The 17,174-nt window shown below is 38.2% G+C and overlaps 1 protein-coding gene across 1 annotated transcript in view; it reads left to right on the forward strand.

Annotated features, from left to right (window-relative positions):
* Positions 1 to 349: 349 nt before the first annotated feature.
* The window catches only part of LOC100357520 (E3 ubiquitin-protein ligase RLIM), a 45,204-nt gene continuing 28,379 nt past the window's right edge, over positions 350 to 17,174 (forward strand). The window contains exon 1 of the mRNA XM_089324689.1: positions 350 to 453. The gene's annotated coding sequence lies outside the window, so the exon portion shown is untranslated. The remainder of the gene's footprint in view (positions 454 to 17,174) is intronic.

Genomic DNA, 17,174 nt, shown 5'->3' on the forward strand with positions numbered 1-17,174 from the left:
CTTAATTTTTACTCTTGTATAGAAAAGTTTGGTACGAGACAGTTCTTAAAGTGGCCTTGACCAACCCAATTCTACCCATTTCTTGAGTGTAGTTTTCAAGAATAACTGTAGAATGTGTCAGAAATGGAACATCATGAAATAGGGAGGATGTGACTGAAATATTCCAGTCCCTCCTAGGGAATGTAACATCTTGAGTTAGGGAGGCACAGGCCGGGACAGCCAGAACTTTGTTCCTCCTTCCTGTAGAAGCAGAATGTCCTTCAAAGTGGTGCCCAGTGTGTCACATGGCTCCTGAAATATATAAACCGAGATGGGCTGCCTTTTGCAGTTCTTCATCTCTGGGGAAAAGTAGAACACGTACAGTCAAGACTCTGTGTGTCCTGAGCATCTGTTCTGAATCTTGAAGGATCAATTCACAATGAATCCAAAACTTCGATTCGTTGCTGCCTGTCTGTAAGTAGCAAATCTTCTTGCACAACTCGCTGTATATATGACTATGTTCTGTCTCCCAGGCCTGAGAAAAATAGGTACCTAGTGCAAGGTGTACCTAAGTTGTAAGCCACAGTGCAGTGGGCACAAATATACGGACTCCTGTTTCTGTATGATTGATGTAATGATGTGATTGATGTAATGATATAATTGATGTAATGATGACCTTTGTTATTTTCCATGCAGTTAGAGTCCTCTCCTGGGATTGGTAATGAGAGAACTTGATTTGCAGTTGAGATATCGGACATTTCCCTTAAGAAGTCACCTGGTCACACTAACAAAATCCATCAGTCTTTCAATTCCTTATAATCAATAGTCTGTCTTGGGGAAAAAAATAACTGCTACCAGTTTCCTTAATGCATGCACATCTGCTGAAAGCTTTTACTAACATCATTATATTGCTTTACTAAATGCATGCTTAAAAACCAACTCCTCTCACGCAGGAGAAGCCAATCTAGAATTCAGGGCACTGAAAATGGCTGTTTTACTTAAAATATGAGAACGACTGGAATCTGCAGATTTTTCAGAATATTCTTTATGCTAGTATAATCACATTATTCTAAATATTGAATCTTTGATGGTTTTTAACATTTATTTTTAATAACATAATAATGTATATATTTGGAGGTACATTGTGGAATGGTCAATGAAAGCTAATTAACATATCCTTTACTTCATGTACATATTTTTGATCAATAAATCTAAAAAAGCAAATCCTTCTGTTTACCTGAAATTTTGTGTTCATTGAACAGCATCTTCCAATTCTCTGCATCACCCACCCTAGCTGCCCTGGCCCCTGGTATCTATTCTCTGCTTCTGAGTTTGAATTTTTTAGATCCCACTTAAAAGTGGGCTCATGTAGTACTTATGTTTCTGTGCCTGGCTTACTTCAGTGTTGTTGCAAAGGAAAAAATTACGATTATGTCTATCTTTTTAAGGCTGAATGATATTCCATTGGGTGTATATACCATATTTTCTGTGTCCATTCATCTGTCATTTGATGCTGAGATTGATTCCATATTTTAACTGTAGTGAATGCTGCTGCAATGAACATGGGAGTGTAGATATCCAAGGCACTGTCATCACTGCTATTCAGTGTTGTTAGTACTGGAATTCCTGGCCAGAACAAACATCCAAGTTAAAAAATAAACTAACAAAAGGCAATCCAATAGGAAAGGAAACAATTAACAGAGTGAAGACACAACTCACAGATTAGGAGAAAATAGAAGCTTTTTCAAACCATCCATTTTGTAAGAGGTTAGTATCCAAAATATACAAAGAACACAAACAACTCAATAACAAGAAAACAAATACCTTTATTTGAAAATGAGCAAAGAACCATAGACATACAAGTGGCCAATAGGTATATAAAATATGCATAATCCCCAATCATTTAGGGAAATGCAAATTAAATGAAATATCACCACGCTTAGTAGAATGTCTATTATCAAAAAGAAAGAAAATAAGTGTTGGTAAGGATATAGAGGAAAGGAAGCTTTTATACACTGTTGATGGAATTGTAAATTAGGGCAGCCATTATGTAAAACAGTATAAAGATGCCTCAAGCAAACTAAACATAGACTCATCAGATGATTCTACAATCACACTTCTGGGTATATCTCCAGAGGAAGTGAAATCAACATGTTGAAGAGTTATCTCCACTCTGGTGTTCATGGCAGCTTTATTCCCAATAGCCCCTTTGTTCTTTTCCTGCTAACCCAATGAAGCCATGAGGGAGCACAAAGAAGCCATTTGTCTCAGGTGAGTACAGTTTGAGATTTCACAATAATAATAGCTCATGCGACCATTACCAGGCACTGCTTGTGACCCAAATTACCTAATATAACATAGTCAATCAATCTTTTCAAAAAGCACTACTATTTTCTGCATTGTATACATGAGGAGGTCATGCAGTTAAAGAATGTTAGGGGTCTGAGCTGACCTTGGCCGTGGCTTCTCCCGGAAGCTGTGGAGCCGCCCGGCGCTTGGACCGCAGATGTGTAAATATACGGCTATTTCCTATTTTACTGTTCTTCAGATTTAGTACTTGTAAATAAACACACACATTAAGGAGAGATTAAACATTTTTGCTAAAAAAAAAAAAAAGAATATCAGGGATGAGATTCAAATCTAGGCTGTCTCCAGGGTCTGTAGTAATTTTTTTTAAAAGGTTTATTTATTTATTTTAAAGACAGAGAAAGAACGAGAGCAAGAGCGAGACAGACAGAGAGACAGACAGAGAAATCTTCTAACTGATGGTTCATTCCCCAAGTGGCCTCAAAAGCCACTGGTTCAACCTGACACCCAGATATGGGATGCTGGCAATACAAGCTGCAGCTTAACCTGTTGTACCACAACAATAGCACTAGGATCTGTGTTCTTGACATTAGAGGTTACTACCTCTTCAGTCCAGACATCACTTATTTAATGTAAACACAATGTACTTAAGACTAAAATGAGGCCAAGAGAAGCTTAGTGACGTCCCCAAACTCACATCATATTATGATTGCAAAGTTAGGCCAAAAACCCAATTTGGGTACTAACACTACAGTATTGTGTCATATGAACCACTATGCACTTGAAATGTAAGCTATGACAGTCTTTCTTTAGCCTTATTATTTTGTTTAAATAAGTAAAAGACATTTATTTTCTCATCTTCAGCTTATTTCTGAGATTTTGATTCTCTTAAGTTCATTGAGTTTCTTTTCCATCCTTCTCCTTTATCCTTTCAAAATTATGTTGCTTTCCAAATTAACCTTTAAAAATATGCATGAATCTCAAATTATCTAATAATATGATTTTATGACAAATCCTTTATTGAGGCAGGAAAGCATAAATAAATCAGAGTAATGTTGAAGTGAAAAATAAGGATGTAATAAATGAAGGAGTAAAGTAACTACTCAGCATAACACCATTTGTAAGCGCCAGAAAATGATTCCAATCCTAAGGAAAAAGTTATATTCCCACTTAGAGAAAATACGGTATATTTTGTCGCCTAGAATGTGTTCATAAATATTAGTAATTGGAGATTTTAAAAACAATATAATGATTGTACGGCACCTCACCTATATATATTTAGTCATTCATGTCTATTGATTATGTGTGTTCATTTGAATATCTGTGTTTCTCACAGTTGTTAGGATAGTACCAAGCCACACACACACACACACACACACACACACCTCTTTGCATAGTATTCAGTTTGTATCTAATAAAAGTAAAATAAATCTAAAAAAGTTCTGATGCATATATATTTCAATGATTATGTACTGTACTTGAAATAAAATACAAAAATTTTGTTTCAGCAGCTAGAATACTGCTTGGGAAGTCTGCACCCCGTGTTGGTGTACATTGCTTTGAATCTCTGCTCTGCTTTCTGTCCCAGCTTCTTGTTAACACGCTGGAAGGCAACAGGTAATGGCACAAGTGCTTTAGTCTTTGCCATCCACATAGGGACTTAGACAGAGTTCCAGTCTCCTGACTTTGGCCTGACCCAATCTTGGCTGTTGTGGGCATTTGGGGAGTGAACCAGGGGATGGGAGATCTCTGTGTGTCTCTCTGTATCTCTCCCTTCCTCTCTCTTTGTTTCAAATAAATAAAAATAAATAAAATTTACAATTCAATGTTCAAAATAAATAAATAAAAATGAATGACAGTATCACACTTAAAAAATGAAATAGTGGATCTGGCACTGTGGCATAGAAAGTTAAACCTCTGCCTGCAGTGCCAGCATCCCATATGGGCACGAGTTCGAGTCCCGACTGCTTCACTTCCGAAGCAGCTTACTTAAGAGACTGAAAAAACAAATATGTCAACACAGATGTGTGTTCAGCAAACAGCTTGAGAGAATTTGGTACTTGAAAAACATACATGTGCTTGATATTAAATAACTCACCAGTGGATTGAAATTCTTAAAGAAGGCAATAATTTTTAAATAATCTCATCTTTTAGTATCTCAATAAACTCTGTGAGGACAAAATCATCGTGTACAGAGTATAGCTGAAGGAACCTTTCTCACATTTTGACAGAAAGGGGCATGATACTTTCTGACACCTAGACTGCCCTAGGACAGTGCAAAAGGGCCATACAGCTGCAAGTGTAACTACTGTCAGGGAGACATCTGTGGTTACAGTCCATGTCACCGGGCAGGAAGCAATTCTGAAGGAAGCATGGATGGTGTGTCATCTGCCATTAGTGACAATGGAGATACACTTTATCAGAAAAAAGAGAAAAGTGAACTCCTCGGTATGAAAAGAGAAGAAAAAATTTGCAATCAAATTAACTCCCGTGAATTCGTCTCAAAAGTACACATGTACCAAATGTTGTACACCATAAACGCATACAATTTTTACTGTTCAATTATAAATAAACTCAAGAAGAAGAAAAAGAAGTATGTTTTGATGCAACGAGAACTAGGAAAAAATTAAAATTTTCTGACATAAATGATCTGGAACAGGATCTCTTCTTTCATAAAGTTATTCAGTTAATTGCATTTTAAACTTAAAAAGATCTCATGTTGGCAACAATTATTCAACGTTTTAGGAGACTACTGAACTATATAGCTAGCAAGAAGGGGACAAGGAAATCCAACACTTAAGCAAGGTCATCTTCAAACTTTTGTGCCCCTGAGAATCACCCAAAGAGCTTTAAAAATCCAGATTATCAAACCACAGCCCTCTGACCAATTAAATCAACTTTCTTCAGTGTGACCCAGTATTAATATGCTTTAACATTTTCCCAGTAATCACATATGCAGCTGAGTTTGAGTCCCAATGTTTTAGAATGGTAAATAGTTTCCTTTTAATGATATTCTGGGGCAAGTTAAGGAAAGAGATTGAATCCTAAAATCCAATCATACTGTTATTTTTTAAAGATTTATTTATTTATTTGAAAGGTAGAGTTACAGAGAGAAGGACAGAGACAGCTCTTCCATCTACTGATTCACTCCACAGATGCCACACCGGCCAAGACTGGGTCAGATCAAAGCGAGGGGCCAGGAACTTCTGGGATTTTCCCATGTGGGTGCGGGGGCCCAAGCACTTGGGCCATCTTCTACTGCTTTCCCAGGCCATAGCAGAGAGCTGGATTGGAAGTGGAGCAGCCAGGACTTGAACGGGTGCCCATATGGGATGCCAGCACCACAGATCACAGCTTTACCTACTGAGCCACAGTGCCAGCCCCTAGTTAGATGTTGTAAGCATTTTCCCTATTGTTCATATGTTCCCTTCTGTGTCTTTTATGTAAGTGTGATGATACATACTCCATTAGGTATCTGTGATGCTTAAATTGAGACTACAATATTTGAAATTTAAGAGCCATTAAGAAATGTAATTATGGGGCCTATGTTGTGGCACAGTGGGTCAAGTTGCCACCTATGAAACCAGCATCCATGCCCCTTTCTGTCAACCTGTTGAAACTTAAAAGAATACACACTTTAAGTTTGTATTCAGGTCCTCGGTGACAATTTTACCCCCTAATTAATGCCGGTTGATTTCAGGAGCTCAGTTTTTTGTTTTTTGGTGTTTTGTTTTTTTTTTTTTTTTTTTCTTTCTCCAATCTTCATGACAGTCAATTCCAGGAGCACATAAACATCACTTCCAATCTATGCTTTTGCCACTGGGTGGTGCTCAGAGTACACGTTAGATATGTCCTGTTCCAGTGACTTCATTCCACTTATAGCCAAAACCCTCTGGAAGCCTTGGAGTATTTAACAGCTTTACAGTTCCAAAAAAATTGTATTTATTTATTTTTAATTATGTGAAAGGGAGGAGAGGGAGGAGGGAGAGAGAGAGAGAGAGAGAGCAGCTGCATCTGGTGGTTCACTAACTAGATGCCCACAACTGGGGCTAACAGACAGGATTGGTGGAGTTTGAGGGAGTTTTAATTTGAGGAACTCTAGACCTGAAAGCAATGCAAGTTTTGATGCTTGAGGTTCAGTACTACCTAACATTTTTTAAAAAGATTTATTTATTTATTTTAAAAGGCAGAATTACAGACAGAGAGCTAGAGAAGGACAAAGAGAGACAGAGAAGGACAGAGAGAGAGAGAGAGAGAGAGAGAGAGAGATCTTCCATCTGCTGGTTTACTCCCCAGATGGCTGCAATGGCCAGCTCTGGGCCAGGATGATGTCAGGAGCTAAAAGCTTCATCTGAGTCTCTCATGTGGGAGGCAGGTTCTCAAACACTTGGGCCGTCTTCTGCTGTTTTTCCCAGGCCATTAGCAGGGAGCTGGATTGGAAGAGGAGCAGCTGGGACATGAACCAGGGCTCTTATGGGATGCTGGCATCACAGAAGTCAGCTTTACCTGCTATGCTAGAACACTGTCTCTACTACCTAACATTTTGAAGATACAGATCTGATATTCCATATATTCTGGGAGAACTAGCTTTGTGGTCATACAAATATAGCTAAGGGATATGTCTCTGAGGTGCTGGCTTTTCTGGAAAAGCATATGTGAATCTGGGAATAAAATATCTATATTAAAAAGTCATTTAATGAAATTTACTGCTGTTATCAGTATATTTGATAGTGCTACATTGGGATTTCTTTTTTAAAAGGTTTATTTACTTATTTGAAAGGCAGAAATATAAAGAGAGAGAGAGAGAAATATTCCATCTGTTGCTTCACTCCCCAAATGGCTGCAGCAGCCAGGTAGAAGCCAGGAACCAGGAGCTTTATCCAGGTCTCCCACATAGGTGCAGGGTACCAAGGACTTGGGAGAGATTCTGCTGCTTTGCCAGATGCATTAGCAGGGAGCTGGATTGAAAGTGGAGCAGACAAGACTCGAACCGGCCCTCATATGGGATGCTGGCACTGCAGGCAGAGGTTTAGCCTTCTGTGCCACAGCACCAGTCCCTGATAGTGCTACACTGAACCCATGGATCTGTACAAAAGGGAGTAGGATGCATTTTCAGTTCAGATTTTAAACCAAAACAAACAAAAAACCCGGAATTTGTGTTGTCCAAGAATAGAGTTAAAAGGCTCTTTGCACACCTTCAAGACAGAAAAATTAATGATTAAGAAACAGACAGAATGGAGCTATCAATCAAAGCATGCCTGGAAAGCTCAAGTGAATTGAAGGAGTCTCTGGAGAAGTGCTTCTGTGTTTAGTGTCTGGATTTTAAGTGATTTTTAAAAGATTGAAGATGTTCTGTTATTAACTTCTTTAAATAAGGCATCTGCATTCTCAGCATAGAAAATATGGAAACAAGATCACTGCACAACACATGGGAAGCAAATCAGAAGCAATGCATATTCCAGATTACAAAAGAAATAGTATCATAATTACGCCTGGTGAAACCTTGGGTAAGATACCTTACTGCCTTCCAGTATGAAGACATGGAATTTAATATTTGAAACTTACTACACAAATTTTCTCTTCCTAGACTTATTTATGTTGTATTTATTCATCCTTTATTATAAATCAAGAATGAAATTAGACACCTGGGATATGACCACAAATAAGATAATTACATTAATATATTTGCACTAGTTACAGACACTGATGGATCCCAGTAAGTTAAGTTGTTCCAAAAAGGCCCCTCAATGGGTTGTTTGCAAATATACTTGGGTCTTAGCATTTGACCTTCAGAATATTTTTAAAGATGCTTAGTTAGAAACTTGTGTTCTACTGATATTTAATCTGTATTGAACCTCTAGAGACTTATTTCTTGAAATTTTAATTTCCAAACATGTATTTGGTAACTTTTGAGATAAATATTTCTAGGCATCGTTACAATTCACTGATTTCCAAATTTCTCTCTATAATATCCTTATGTTTCAGAGTAGTTCCTCAGAAACCACTATGCAGACTGTGGATAAGACTCGGCATTTGGGGTTTTCAGGTTGAATCTTAATTCCATATTTGCAAATTTTATATCTTGGAGCTCAAAAAAATTTTTTAAAACAACAGTTACATATAGATCCTGGAGCAGGTTGAAGAGTATCTCCCAAGAATTTACATAGCACCAGGATCTTGGAATGTGGCTTTATCAGGAAATAGGGTCTCTATCAGTGTAATTAACGATCTCAAGATGAGATCATTTTGAATTCAGACTAGGCACTGGTATTGTTGTAAGTGAAAGGAAAAGGAGATTTGGACACAGAAAGACAAAGACATGAGAACACCATGTGAAGAAAAATGCTGAGATTCAAATTATGCTGACACAAGTCGATGATTGCCATGGATTTGTGGCAACCAGCAGAAGCCAAGAGAAAGGCATGGGCGTGTTTCTCAGAGCCTCCAGAGTAGCCAATCATGACAAGACCTTGGTTTTGGACTTCTGGCCTCTTGAATTATGAGAGGATAAATTATCATTGTTGCAAGCCATCAAGTTTGTGATAATTTGTTATGGCAGCCCTACACTTAATACAGATTCCAAGAAAAATTGTATTTCAAATTCACCTTGTAAACTCAATAGGAAAATTAGTGGGTGATTGCCACGTATTTTCCAAAGTCCTGCAAGCCACATCAGACAGAAAAAGTAAATGTCACTCACAATAAAGCATATTCTGGAATGAGTAGCCTTTGTTCTCCCTTCCACCATTTCCTCTCTGCCACTGTTGATGCTTTGGGATTGCCAAACTCAAGGTGACTTGACTGTTGCTACTTGATGACAGCTCATAAAGGGCCCTATTCATGCCTGCCCAGAATATTTTAGGACTCAAACAAGAGCCCTGGGTTATGGGAAGGGCTGGCAGTGATTATAATCTGCACATCCAAGCACATCTTAAAAGACATAATAGCCAAGATATGTAAGAAGAAGCATACAAATGAGAGCAATTTCCTAGTCATAACTAGAATTAGAGCAGGGATAAAAACTGTGAAAAATGTTAATCCTGTTGAGTTATAAATATTCTAAGTCAGGAAGGAAGCAAAATGGTACAACGTGGGCTTATTTGCCAGTCTTTTGAAAGCAGGCTTTCTCCTAAAGGATCCAAGTCCTTGCAAAACTAGATGAAAGGATGTTGACAGAGCTGTGCAATATTCTCAACACCAGGACACCAACAAATATAAATGTAAGAGGGTGTTAGGAATATGATTGTACTGTTCCTACAAATATATTTTAATATTTGAAAGAGACATATAACTCAACAGATCCATAAAATACAATCTGCTGTCTCATTGAATTTTAAGATGGAAATGACATTTTCTCCTTAAGTCACGGTTTTCTCTACTGAGCAAGCTCCTCCCCAACTCCAGCGCTGTCTCTTCTCCCTTGACCAAAATCATGTTCACACCCGTGGTAGTGACTCGTTTCATATCTTCACTGATACAAATCTAATTGCTGGCATCCCTGTTCTATCACAACTTCTTCTAGTTCCAATCTACTCCTCATTCAATATAAAGATGTATCTTAAGCAAGTGCTAGCCAAAAGCTTTCAGTGGATTGCATTTATATGAGTATAGATTAAGTCTACACTTCTTAGCCACAACTCAAGCTCCTTCTAAATATGTCTAAGTTTTCAGTTTTACCTTGCACTACTCCATTAAATAATCCATATGCTCTTAATACAGTGTATTTCCAAACTTACTTTATATTTATTTTCGTTAGTCTAAATCTTACTCACTCTGTACCCCTACCGTCCACACTCACCTTTTTTTTCTGCGTATTAACCCTATATGTACATTTTAAAGGTGATACTCTTGGCTGAATAACTATGAATCTTTTTGTTATTTAATAAACTCCAGCAGCATTTGCATATCATCCATGTAATATTCTACATCTCATCGAATTGTGATTATGTTTGAAATCACAAAATAATAGACTATTCCATATAGAAAAAACTTAGGAGGTGTATGTCTAGAAGTTGTTCCCAGTTTTCTTCACTAGAGAAGAAGCCTGGGTATCTGTATTATTAAATACATCCCAAGTAAATTCACAACAACTCAAATTTGGGAAACACTAGCCCAGTCAACTCCCCTCATTACATAGGCCAGATACCTGAAGATAATCACCATGGCCAAAACTCTTGCAGACAATTAGAGACAGACTTTAAAACTGAGGCTTAAGGGTTGGTGCTGTGGCATAGTGGGCAAAACCACAGCCTTCAACACTGGCATCCTGTGTGGGCACCAGTTCAAGACCTGGCTGCTCCTTTTCCTATCCAGCTTCCTGCTAATGGCCTGGAAAGCAGTGGAAGATGGCCCAAGTGCTTGGGCCCCTGCCACCTATATGGGAGACCTAGATGAAGCTGTTGGCCTCTGACTTCAGCCTGGCCCAGCGCTGGCTGTTGAGGCCATCTGGGGAGTGAACCAGTGGATGAAGACCTCTCTCTCTCTCTCTCTCTCTCTCACTCTCTGTAATTCTTTCAAATAAATAAATAAGTATTTTTAAAAATGCTCATACTTAAGTAATATGCTTTTCATGGTATATTGAGAGGAATGTTTTTTTTTCTTGTAGTGCTTTATATAATAAATTACCCATGTTAAATGCATGATGAATTATTTTTAGGGATGTAGCCTGCAGACTCTGTCAAAAGCTTCCAAATAGGTTAATGAAACAATATTAGTTTTACATAAGGAGTTTCTGTAACTATAAACACTGTATTTAAAAGGAGAGAGAAAAACGAGTGATTACACACATGGTTTTGGATAAATATTGTCACTTTACTCAGGGACATTCCTTCCTTGCGCTCTCCTGCAACTTATCGAAACTACAAAATATTTTCATTTTAATTTGAAGTCTGAGTCCCTGTGTCTGATATGGCAATACAGTACAGGCAGATGGGAAAAGTGCAGTTCCACTACAAACACAGGAGGGAGCTATGAGGTTGGAAAATACAAAAAAGGAACAGGAAAACAAAGCACTGTGGATGTCCAGGCATAGCGTTTAGGGACTAATGAGAACTCTTTTAATTTTCCATCCTGTGGTATAAGATCATTTCATTCATAATTAAACCTCTAGTTTTTCATGCTATTGTTCTTTTTAAAAAACATTAAATTCTATCTTCCTGTCATCAGAATCTTTTTCTGTCATTGCTATGTCTCTGCACTTGTTTTGATCTGACAAGCTTCACGTCATTGGATAGGATGAAAGCTGACCGTTTTCTGAGAGCACCGAGCTTCCAGGGCACGCATCCATTTTGTAAGGAATTTCTATCCCTTTCTAGTGCTTCTGTACCCTTTGCTTTAGATAGCAGAATAAAAATGAATGCATCATGAGGTCTGATTACTTTTAGGAAAAAATTAACCCCCCATATTATTTACCATCTTAAGACAAACAGAAATCACTATTAAATATAACACATTATATCCAAAAATAAAAGTAAGTATCATTTTAAAAAGACTTAGCATGTATTATTTACTATAATGACATAAACGCATATTCTAAGTATTTCATTTAGTACCCACAGCATTTAATAGTGTTTTAATAAATGCCCACAAAACACCACCAGAGAGGTACTTTTATTTCAGTTGTATAGATTAGAAAACATTTAAATTCGCCAAAATGTAATGACAATAAGTGAATAAGCCTTGATTCAAATTCTGCTCTACCTTATTCTAAATCTTAGACAATAACCATTTGCTATTGAAACTGTGTACGTAGGTGCGGGCTTATTGACCACCTGGGAACATGTTAGAAATACAGTACAGCAGGCCCCACCCAACACCTCGTGAATCACAATCTGCATTTCCACAATTCTCCTGTGTGGTTTTAAAACACGTTAAAGTTTGAGAAACACTGTTATAAGGGCCTAGAGTGCCTGTCCTCTTGTGCAGCTCAATGACGTATGTATAATTAAATTTAGCAACTGACAGACTTTCCTTTGACCAAACTTGTGTCGTCTTTCTGATTGGTCCCTGCCAGTAAGCTCCTTCCTCGGAACAGTTGCTCCAATTTCAGCAAGAATCCTTCTAAATCAACATAGCGAAAACTCAGGGCTATAGTTGTAGCACAGTGGGTTGAGCCTCCACCCGCAACACTGCATTCCATATATGAGTGCCAGTTTGAATCCCAACCGCTCTGCTTCCAAACAGCTCCCTGCTAATGCTGTGAAGACAGTGGAAAATGGTCCAAGTACTTGGGCTCCTGCCACCCATGTGGGAGATCTGATGAAGTTCCAGGCTCCTGGTAGCCTGGCCCGGCCTCAACCATTGCAGCCATTTAGGGAGTGAGTCAGCAAATGGAAGATCTCATTCTCTCTCTCTCTATCTTTTAAATAAACAAATCTTGCTTAAATAAATAAAAAATTTAGCAAAACTCTCTTTCCATTAATATCTGATTAAATTCTTCACTCCACCCCACTTCTGGACTTCTGGTCTCTCACCACCTTTCATATTTTACTAAATCCTTTATAATCTGCCCTCTCTATATATATTATCATCCTAGCCTGCCTGTCAAGTTGGTTTAGAAAGAATCTCTAATCCCAGATTTTTTTTTAAGAAATTTTCCATCCACTGACCTCCATTCTGCCCCTTGGCAACTAAATCTCACTTGACCCTGTACTGTATCGGGAGCTGAGCTCAATCTCTCTCCCCTACTCAAAAACTCCACTGCAGTGGTTTCCCTGAATAAAGTCTGTCATACTGTCTTTAACAAGTGCTATGAATATTTTTTCTTTAACCTAATCCAAGATACATAAATTGATGGGTAGTTCAAGCATCATATTGGACATAAAACACAATTTTAAAACTAGAGCAATGTCTTTATATCACTCATAATTGTTTTAAAATTTAGCTAGAATATGAAACTTCTAGAAGCATTGACAAGCATGTCTCCATTATTCATCACAATAAAATATTCAAGGAGTTATTGGTATATATTATATAATACTCTGTGAGGTACTATTGACAAAGACTGTGATGAAGAAGAGTCCTTGCCTTCTAAGTGACTCACTGACAAACTGTTCAGTTAAGGAAATTATAATGGGTAAATGAAGAGTACTTCATTTTTCTTTATACTCCCTCCATTTTCCTTACCAACCTCTCTCCTATGTCATACTTTCCTTGAATACTTAAATATTTCTATTGCTTCCTTAAGCAAGTAGATGCTCAATATTGCCTAATTTCTCATTCATCCCCCGGGGCAGTGATTGAGAAAAGATGAACCCATGAAATTTGAGAATTTTCAAACTCACATAAAAAGTGACTAACAGTTTTAGCCCTTTCATTATAACTAATGTGCTACTTTCCATCCCTAAGGGAGAGATTTGAAGCTCTAATAATAACTTCTCCAAGAATACAAAGAAATAAATGAAAAATTTGGAAAGAATGGGTAGATTCTTGGAAGCCAAGCCCCATAGACCTTAGGAAGTATCTTAATGGAAATGAGCTCAGGAAAACAAATGTGAGCTTGAAGTCAAACTTAGACTGAATTCTCTGACAGTTTATTTGGGTCAGTTTCAAATATCTGTGTCTGGCTGTAATTTGCGATTGTTTTCAAAATGCACAAATAATGACCAAAACCTTTTAAATGAGAAGAATTTATTGAAAAGAATATCCATTTAAATTTTTAAGATGCAATCTTAACGATTGCACAGGGTCAGGAAAGTGGGGGAAAAAAAAGCCAGTTAAACGTTAACACATTAGGAACTTCTTTTCCACTGTTAAATCATTTTAAAAATCTGAATCAATTGGAATCTTGAGAGCAAGAATCCAGTTGTTTTTGCGAGTCTCATCACTCATTTCTCCCCCGTTTCATCCCTTTTTTGTTGATCATTTCTCCTGACAGTGCCACTTTATCTCTTCAATATCTTTTGATTTTCATTAGTACAAAGAGACATTTGAATCCACTTTCACACTTCTTTTCATCATTCTCGAATTCTCAGCATATATATCATATAAAATGCATAAACAATGAGGGCATTGGCCAAACTTAAGCCCCCATGATCATTACAGTCACTACAATGAAGTGTTGGTGTTTAGCTGAAAGAAGCAATAAATTGAATTGGTTTAGCTGACATGGAAATATGAAAAGATTTTAAGAAATTAGTTTTCAGCTGAGGAAAAGGGAAAACCACAAGTTCAATGACTTCTACTTCTGAGCACATTTTATTTCTTTTTTTTTTTTTTTTTTTTTTTTTTTTTTTTTTTTTTTTTTTGACAGGCAGATTTAGACAGAGAGAGAGACAGAGAGAAAGGTCTTTCTTTTCCATTTGTTCACCCCCGCCAAATAGCTGTTACGGCTGGCGCACTGCGCTGATCCAAAGCCAGGAGCCAGGTGCTTCCTCCTGGTCTCCCAAGTAGGTGCAGGGCCCAAACACTTGGGCCATCCTCCACTGCCTTCCCAGGCCACAGCAGAGAGCTGGACTGGAAGAGGAGCAAATGGGACAGAACCGGCACCCCAACGGGGACTAGAACCCGGGGTGCCGGCATCACAGGCAGAAAATTAGCCAAGTGAGCCATGGCGCTGGCCTATTTCTTTGTTTTTAAAAATCGTTAACAGAACAGAGTTTGAACAAAATGAGTCAACAACTTTTTTTCTTCTGGAAATCAAAACCATTTTATTAAGCAATGTCACCTTCTCTTCGATTTTCACTTTTCATATTATATGGTATTGAAGAAAAAACTTCAGTAACCTTCAGTTCAGTTCTTGATTAAGAACGTTAAAAGTTCTAAGTGATATTAAATGTAAAGCAGTTATATTTTATTGATGTATCATCTGATATATAAAGTGAAGCACTTCTCTCATAATCACACCACTGACTGTTGAATCAGATTTAAGAAGGCAAATGTTGGCTGCATGCTATTCTGATCACACCATGAACTAAATTATGACTCAAGTTTTTGCTTTATATTAAGTTTCTCATGAAAAAGCATTGGAACAACATAAGAAATATCAAATCCAACCCATTTTTTCTGCCTCAGTGGATAAGATTTCTATTTGTTTTTAATAAAGTTAATGTGAGATAACAGAGACAAGAAGTCATAAATTGTGGTCCAAAAATTAAGATACACAGACCAAAATTCACTGGCTGGGGAACAAACCACGATAAATAAGTAAATTCATCTAATTGCGCAAAAGGAGTAGTTGAAGGAAGCCTCAAGCCATCACAACAGAAGGATTAAGATAGAAAGTAAAACCTGGGAGCTGGCGTTATGTCACAGTGGGTAAAGCCACCACCTGCAACACTGGCATCCCAGTGGGCACCAGTTTGAGTTCCTACTGTTCCACTTTTGATCCAGCTCCCTGCTAATGTGCCTAGGAAAGCAGCAGAAGATGGCCTAAGTCCTTGGGCCCCTGCACCCACATGCAAGACCCAGAAGAAGCTCCTGGCTCTTGGCTTCAGACTGTCCCAGCTCTGGTCGTTGCAGCCATTTGGGGAGCGAACCAGACAATGAAAGATCTCTCTCTCTGCCCTTCAAAGCAATCAATCAATCAATCTATCTATCTATTTTTAAAAAGACAGTAAACTCGAACAGAATGAGAATTATTCAAAAAGGACTGGAAAGGGCTCTTAAGATTGCATTAGTGTAATGTCACTTACCAACTTTGACTTATAAATTTTTTTAAAAATATTTATTTATTTATTTATTTGAAAGGCAGAACTGCAGAGAGGCAAGGCAGAGGCTGGGGGGGGGGTGTCTTCTATCTGCTGGTTCATTCCCCATATGGCCGCAACGGCCAGAGCTGTGCCGATCCGAAGCCAGGAGCCAGGAGCTTCCTCCGGGTAACCCACGTGGAGGCAGGGGCCCAAAGACCTGAGCCAACTTCTACTGCTTTCCCAGGCCATAGCAGACAGTTGGATCAGAAGTGGAGCAGCTGGGACTCGAACTGGCGCCCATATGGGATGCCGGCACTGCAGGTGGCAGCTTTACCCACCATGCCACAGCACGGGCCCCCTGACTTAGAAATTTTAAATTCAGTAATGCCATAAAAATCAAACCACAAACACAGATGGCTTAGAAGGTGGATAGTTAATTCAGTAAGAACATGGAACTTAAAGGTAGAAATTGAAGCAAACAGCTCAAAGTATTCTAAAAGATACTTCTTGCAAGATAAGCAGTCATTTTAAATTATCAAGTAGGGAAATACAAGAGATTACTTGTGACCTCTTACTGTGGATCCTTTAGAGTAAGACATTTGCCTAACTCAGTATTCATAATCCTAGGGAGACAGGACTCATATACAAGATGTGCTTTGCTTATTCTTGCTCACACCTTCTGCTTCATTTTCTGCTCATCTGTACATTGTTGTCTTGAAGTTAGCTCCATTCAAACTGCATCCTTCAGGCTCCCTTGTCGGTTCCTATTTGATTTCAGCCAAAGAGGAGCATTACAACTGGATATCAGTGGGGAGAAGACAGGTTGAGGGATAATTCCTCCTCTCTTTCCAAGCTCCATACTCATGTGCTGGACAACTGTTGGAACCTGCCATGACTACCTCTCCCCCTGGACAGGCCCATTTCCATCGTTCAAGTTCTCACGAATTTTAGTAATAATTTTTCCAACTCTTGACCTTCAGCTGCAGAGGTGGTAAAAGTTTGGTGATGTTGCTTCTCTACGAATATGAAGCATTGTTTGGGGGCCTTAACCTGCACACATGTCTTTAATTAAAATCTGTTTCATTAAAATTTGCTCAGTTCAAAAAATATGGAGTAAATTCTATTTGCTGTCAGGGCCTGAATGATAAGCAGGCACAGGACAAAAAATAGTTCACGTGATTTTAAAAGAAGTCTATAGTTGGAGTTTTCTCTAAGTACTTTCAGAAGAAAGTGTATTTCAGTATAGTGTCATCTTATAGT

This window comes from Oryctolagus cuniculus, chromosome X, assembly GCF_051225735.1.
Source record: "Oryctolagus cuniculus isolate XC-2025 breed Fujian yellow rabbit chromosome X, ASM5122573v1, whole genome shotgun sequence".
Lineage (NCBI taxonomy): Eukaryota > Metazoa > Chordata > Mammalia > Lagomorpha > Leporidae > Oryctolagus > Oryctolagus cuniculus.